This window comes from Otolemur garnettii, unplaced genomic scaffold, assembly GCF_000181295.1.
Source record: "Otolemur garnettii isolate 467f Iridium unplaced genomic scaffold, OtoGar3 scaffold00048, whole genome shotgun sequence".
In the NCBI taxonomy this organism is placed as follows: Eukaryota; Metazoa; Chordata; class Mammalia; order Primates; family Galagidae; genus Otolemur; species Otolemur garnettii.
The window spans coordinates 8,318,478-8,325,832 of record NW_003852443.1 but is presented as its reverse complement, the minus strand read 5'-3'; the positions used below and the strand labels follow the sequence as shown (position 1 = coordinate 8,325,832).

At 48.1% G+C, this 7,355-nt stretch overlaps 1 non-coding gene across 1 annotated transcript; it reads right to left on the bottom strand.

Moving 5' to 3' along the window:
* Positions 1-580: 580 nt before the first annotated feature.
* LOC111725843 lies at positions 581-705 on the bottom strand. Its single transcript, XR_002773805.1, has one exon. It is a non-coding gene; the product is annotated as a U4atac minor spliceosomal RNA (small nuclear RNA).
* Positions 706-7,355: the final 6,650 nt, after the last annotated feature.

The window sequence follows — 7,355 nt, the reverse complement described above, 5'->3', positions numbered from 1 at the left end:
AGACAGCATCTCACTCTGAGAGAGTGTCAAGCTCTTGGGCTCAGGCGATCCTCTTGCCTCGGCTTTTATATTTTTAGTAGAGACAGGGGTCTCACTATTGCTCAGGCTGGTCTAGAACTCCTGAGCTCAAGCAATCCACCTACCTTGGCCTCCCAGAGTGCCAGGATTACAGGCATGAGCCACTGTCCCCAGTCAGCTATACCTTACTTTTTTTTGAGACAGAGCCTCAAGCTATCCCCCTGGGTAGAGTGCTGTAGCATCATAGCTCACAGCAACCTCCAACTCCTGGGCTCAAGCGAGTCTCCTGCCTCAGCCTCCGAAGTAGCTGGGACCACAAGTGCCCACCACAACGCCCGGGTATTTTTTTTGTTGTTGCAGCCGTCATTGTTGTTTTGGCGGGCCCGAGCTGGATTCGAACCCGCTACCTCAGGTGTATGTGGCTGGCACCTTAGCCACTTGAGCCACAGGTGCCGAGCCGCTATACCTTACTTTAAAAATGCATGTTAAATTCTACCACTTCTTTCTTTATTCCTCCTTTCCTCTCTCTTTTCTTCTTTCTTTCTGAAAAGAGATCCTGCTTTTTTCCAAAAATTGCACCAAGTTAAAGCAAAGCTCTAGTTGACAAAGGTGTGTAGTGTAGCATTAGTAGTACTGCCCTCACTAGGCACTCATTGGGCAGTTGCACAACCCCAAGAAAAGGAGGTTCTGCCATTTCTTATTACCCCTACTCTACCACCTGGTACTGAGCCACCTTTATCACTTGCCAGAATGACAGCCATGACCCCCTGCCCCTACCCCACCTTGAGACTATTCTCCACACAGCAGCCAGAGTCACTCTCATAAAACCTGAGTCAAATAATTTCACTCTTTTTAAGGACTCTGGTGACCAACGCCCTTCTCATGCAGAGTAAAAGCTGAAGTCTTCACAGCGGCCTGCAGGCCCTGTGATCTGGCTCCCACTGCCTCACTGCCGCAGGCCATCCCTTTCAGGTGTTCCGTCCTCCTTGCCCCTCCCTCAACGCCAGGCTTGCTCACTGCTCCGCATGCTTGGTGGTGCCTGGTCCCTTGACTGGAATGGGAACTTCCCATTCCCATAAATCTGCTTCACTCCTTTCTCTCTTTCAAGTCTTTGCTCAAGTGTCATCTTCTCAGTGAGGGCCAGATTCGCCACCTTATTTGATATTGCAACTTGGTAACGTTCTTCCCTCTTAATATGTTCAACTTTAAAAATTTTCCATATCACTAGGAGTTTCTACAATACTGTGTACTTTACACATTTGTTGGGTCTATTGTTTACAGTCTCTCTTCCTTTTCTAGAATGTAAGCTCCACGAGGGCATGCTCTTTGTTTTGCTTACTCATAATATTTCAAGCACCTAAAATCATGCCTGATACATAGCAGGCACTCAAAAAAGTATTTTGGGGGTTGGGCATGGTGGCTCACCCTTGTAATCCTAGCACACCGGGAGGCCAAGGCAGGAGGATCCCTTGAACTCAGGAGTTTGAGACCAGCCTAAGCAACAGTGAGAACCTATCTCTACTAAAAATAGATAAACTGACCAGGCATGATGGTGGGCACCTGTAGTCCCAGCTACTTAAAATTCTGAGGCAGGAGGATTTGGTTAAACCCAGGAGTTTGAGGTTGCTTATAGGCTAGGCTGACATCATGGCTCCCCATCCAAAAAAGAAGTGCCATCTGTCTCCTGCCACCTCTAATGATGATTTTCAAAATGTCATGGTTGCTGCTTCAATTTAGCCTCCTAATCTTGGGCAACTTAACTTTTGTCCATCTGGACAAATATAGACCTATAGCATCTAGGGAAAGGGATTTGAGGAAACATAGTTTCCAGTATAGCCATTATGCTAGGCAACAATCCAGAACAAGTACCCTAGGGCATGCCAGAGGGGTCAGACAACTCATCCTGGAAGCTGGAGGAACGACCAGCAGGTAAACTTTCACCTGCAGAAGATAGGAGGTAGGAGGTAGCTTGCAGGCAAATTTCTTTTGGTTCTCTCTTTGATAGACCATTCTTGGGCATGTCTTCCATAGAGCCCATCAGAGACACTTTGTATGGCCAAGCCCTTGGCTGTGTCTTTTCAGGTTCAGGAAGCATAGGCCAGGTTGGTAACATATCACTACATATTTGTTTCCCATTCTTCTCTGTCTCATTTCTCCTTTTCTCCACTGTTGATGCCCTGGGCTTGCATCTTAGGGTAAAGCATCAGCACTTCAGCCTTCCCAAGAAACTCTAGCTAAAATAGTACCCATTAAAAAATTGCGATGGAAATGGACTGTGAGTTAGATGAATCGATGGTGGGGGCTATGATTCATGTGAGGCTCAGTTCATTTGTATGTGGTGGAATTATAGCATTAATAGTATTTTAAGAACACCATACTTTTTCTTCACCGAAAATGTCCATGAACAAGTATTTCTCTGAGACAAAAGGGATGGATCAGGAGAGCAGAGATCCTTTTAGTCAACAGATGACTTGTGACTTAAACTCTCAGCAAGAAAATACATTAATGAAAACATTGCTCTCTGGCACTTTTCTGAGTAATAACCCTGCCATATCTCAAAATGCAGTGAAAAGCCTGTTATTTGTATTTACGTATCTGTGCCAATCTGAGTTTTCAAAATATTATGATGCTTTGAGTAAAGAAACTGCCTTGATCTGTAGCTCTGTACATTCAGCCCTTGTTAATCCACATATTTCCCCAGATGGATAGGTGTAGTACCATTACATCTTACTTGCTAATTAATCAGTGAGACAGGTAGGAGACTCTCCCCAGCCCCACCCCCTTTTTTAAACCCTTTTTTTTTTTTTTGAAACAGAGTCTCACTTTGTTGCCCTCCCGTAGAGTGCTGTGGCATCATAGGTTCACAGCAACCTCAAAATATTGGGCACAAGTGATTCTCTTGCCTCAACCTCCCCAGTAGCTGGGACTAAAGGCACCTGCCACGTGTCTGGCTATTTTTAGGAGACGGATCTTGCTCTGGCTCAGGCTGGTCTTGAACTGGTGAGCTAAAGCAATCCATCCACCTAGGCCTCCCAGACTGCTAGGATTACAGGCATGAGCCACTGCACCTGGCCCTAAAACCATTTTTAAAGTAATAACACGTACATATTATAAAATAGAGTGGAAAGTGTGCAAATATTCTTAAGATAAAACATGAGGTTTAGATTGTGGTAATTCCCTCCTCTTCACCCATAGTTTATGGTTCTCTTGCTATTAGGGGTTCAGTCAACATTTTTGAGAACACCTTCAGGTTAAGACTCAGTATGCTGACTCTCATTTCCTGTCACACTTATGCATATTTTTAATATTTGGGCTTTGGCTTGTTTTCTTTCTTTAAGTGAGAAAGCCGTTTCAGTAGAGCTTCTATGAATGGAACTCAGAATTGGAATACGATCCAGTGAAGGTCAGTATCCCAGGTGTTCCCTGGAGGAGCCTATCTTCACAGGGAGTGAGTTATCATGAAGCTGCTGTAAGTCACAGGGTCCAGAATCCACTAGTGCGTGACAAGACTATAGAAGGACACTGCTGGTCAAAATGTAAGCAGTTAATCCAGAAAGTGAGATTGGAGTTTCAAGAGAAAGTGCATGTGGGAATGAATGCATATAGGTGACTGTGTTTCATATTAAATCCGTGCAGGGAACACTGAAATGCAGTCACAGCTACCTCAGTGAGTAGCAATAGCTTTAATTTTTGGAGGCACGCTCCCCTCCCCACCGCCACTCATCGATCCAGACCGCCCCCCACCCAAGCCCCCAGGGCCCACGAAAAACCCCGGCACTGTTCTATAATATTCCAGTCAGTGTTCCCAGGATTTTCCCCTCTGAAGGTGGTCATAACCATCTCGAAATAGTAATATTTCCCCAAACACCTGTTTACAGAAGAAATGTCTGTATAAATATTTAAATTACCTCCTCCTTCACAGCAAAATTGCCTTTAGGTTAGTGAACTCGCTAATGTTTTTAAGCATGAGTTTAAGGGAGTGGGTAGGGTTGAAGTGAGGGTTGACTTTGCTCAGCTTTGCCAGGGACTTAAAACAAGTGGCCCTTCCTCTCACAGAACCCAAGTCGTTTCTCTCGGCCTGAAAGTGACAATCAGGGACTGGAAGCGGGCACACGCAGCCGTGTGTACATTTATTGAACAACGGTCCCAAAAGGTCGCGCAGGGACAGAGGCTTGGCAGTGCTGCGGGGAGGCCGCCAGGCAGCAGTTCCCTTCTAATTCCGCTCTACAGCGGTGCTCCTCGCCGCTGCGCTCCGGGCCGAGCGCAGGAGCCACTCGGGGCCACCCTTTGGTGACCAGCCCGCCCACCCGCGCTGGATTGCGCAGGCGGGGGCGCTTCTAGGGCGCTCAGGCCCGCTGATGTCGGTCAGGGTTTCCACTGCGGGTGATCTCCGGACACCAGGGGTTCCCATAGAGGCGAATCCACGCTGTGGGACCCCGCGTGACTGGCGGGGCGCAGTGCGCCGGATCCCCGGCTCGCTGGGCGGTGCAGGAAGGGTAGCCCGGCAGTGTGGGCGCGCAGCGGGAACGCCGGTCCACTCCAGCCGGGAGGACCAGAGGGCTCCGGGGGCGGGAGCCCAGAGCGCCGCCCCGCCCCGCCCCGCCCGCCCGCCAGCGCGCCCCGCCCGTGGAGAGGAGGGGCTGCGGCGCGGCGGCCCACTGGAGGCGCAGCACCGCCGCCGCCACCGCTGTCTGTGCTGGGGATCGCCGCTCGGCCCAGGCGGCGCCCGGCGCTCTGCTCCTCGGCCAGCCCGCGCGCCTGTCTGCCTGCCCCGCCGGCTCCCGCCTCCCGCCGCGGCCGCCGCAGAATCTACGGCGCCGCTGCTCGCCCTTCAGGTAGGTGTCCAGGCTGCAGCAGAGGGGATGCCCGGGCGGACACCGGGTGCCGGCACCGCGGCCCGGGGGCATTGTGCGGGTCCGCCGGGCCAAGGACCCGGAGGGACGCAGGGGTGGGCGGCCGCAGCTCGAGACCCCGAAGGCACCTTTGGTCCCTGGAGGCTCTGTGGGTAGGATCACCCAGGCGCCCGGGAAGTGGGGCGGCGGTGTCAGTCCGTTCCCGCGGCTGGGTGGGAGGGGGCGTCTGTGTCACCGTCCTCCCCCCACCGCCCGCCCTCCCGCTCGGGGCCGGGGAATTCCGGCCGCCTGGCACTTGCGCCCACGTTCCCCGGCACAGCCCCGCGCCCCTTCTTCCCGCGGGCTGGCTGGGGATGGAAGCTGGGGCCGGGAGAAGAAGGACTGATGTAATTGTCAGCGGAAAATCGAACCCGCGCGGGTGAGAGCGCCCGCGCCCGCGCTGGCTGACGCCTACGCCGCACCTTTCAGGGAATCCGAGGAGCAGAGAGCAGCGGCTGGGAAGTTGTGCATTGGGTTTTATTGTGCGCGTGCACTGCGGACTGCCCTCGCGGGGCACCCCCGCTCACCCCCTGCTGGCGCCCCTGCAACCCTCCCTGCAGCCTTGGTCCACACTCCCCGCCAGGGCCGAGTCCGCCTTCCCCGGTTCAGACCGGGACAGGGTTTGCATTGCAGTCAAGACGTGCTTCCCCTGCAGCAAGCCGGGAGCTGCCCGCAGATCGTGTCGCCGGTGATGCTGGGGGAGGAGGGGATAGGCGACCTGAGGAGGAAGCCGGAAAGAAGTAATGACACCAGCAGATTTTTTTTTTTTAAAGCCTGTACTGTATCTAGACACATCTGCAAGACACCTTTTAAGCTGTTTTTTGAAAGTTATAGCCAGATTCTGATTTTGTGGCAATTTTGTGATATACCTGAACGGTTGGTTAAACATAGAGACCTAAAGCTGGGGAAAGCATTACATAATGGACGTGAAGCCAATGACACGAAACTAGGTGAACCCACTGGGTCGCCGGATGATTACTCTCTTCCGGACACAAAGTCCTCCTATAAGGATTTTTCTCTATAAGAATTAACGTTGCTGGGCTAATTTTATATTATATCAGTTATGGTTATTTTCAGAATAACAATAATTTTTCTTGGATATCTAAAACTTGCGTGTTAATGGTAATTGTATATATCACAGATGATTAATAAATGTAGTCTTCCCGGGTACAATTAAGACATTTCTCATCTTAATACCATTAACTTTGTCTTCCTCTTGTTTTGTTTTGTTTTCCTTCTTTCCTCCCCCCACTTTGTTTTTTGGGAAGCATTTCTACAGTTTTGGGTACTGCAAGCTCACAATGTTGATATTCCTATCCAATGTTACAGCATTGCAGATACAAAGACTAATAATAAATGAAACCCAAGACTTCGCAGTAACTCTGCGAGAGAGCGGGGTTCCCAAGGTCGAAGGGAAGCTGCAGTCTAACTCAGCTGTAATCACCTACAGAGAGTACGGAGAGCCCTCACTGGGTTACAAGGGAGGCATTGATTGGCAGAATATTATTCCTATTAAAAATAATTTTTTCTCAAAGTAAAAGCAAAATATTTTCAAATTACAAACTTTGCTTTTAGAAAGCCTAGAAATCTTGTTTTTGCTTGTATTTCTAGTTGTGATGTTGATAACTCAATTATACATCCAGTGGATGGATTACTTTGGGGATATTTGTTTCACATTATGATGATTTATCAAATGCCTTCAGTATGATGCAGTTCTGTTGAACTTTACAGGATTGCGTAAGTCTAAGTTTTCTAATTTCTAGATTACTTTAATCTTATGTTAATTTTACTTCACGGAGAAGGGTAAATTCCTTCCAAGAGGAAACGTTTGTAGTTGGAGGTTTGTGTTACTACTGCAGATACAGAATTAGGTAACTTGTGTAAGTAGATAAAAAGTTTCATGTGACTTTATTCGCAGAAACTGTTGGACTAGGGGGAAGATGTAGTTTGGAAAGATAAGGTATAAATTCTCAAAAAGGAGGGTTTTTTCCTTTTTTTACTGCCAAAGTTAAGTAATAATTATACTTTTAAAAAAGTTTTTAAAAATCTTTTTATTATCTTTTTATTTATTCTTTTTTGGGGTGAAAGGGTCTCTCTTGAACAATGCTTTTACTTCTGAGACTTTTTTCTTTCCCTCAACAATTTCTCTCTGGGCTTCATTTGTGTTAATATTTATGCAGATGTAGTTCATTAATTTTTACTATAGTACAATATTATGTGTCCTATAACACACTATGTTTCTCTATTCTGCCTGTGACCATTTATGTATTGTTCTTTATTTTTTTAAATATTGGAAACGCTGTTGTTTTATTATTCATGTTTCATATGTGCAAGTGTTTCTCAGGGGTAAATGCCAAGGGAAAAAAATTGCTGGTTTGTAGGGTATGTGACTATTCAACGTACTAGGTATTGCCAAATTATATTCCAAAATGGTAATATTAACTT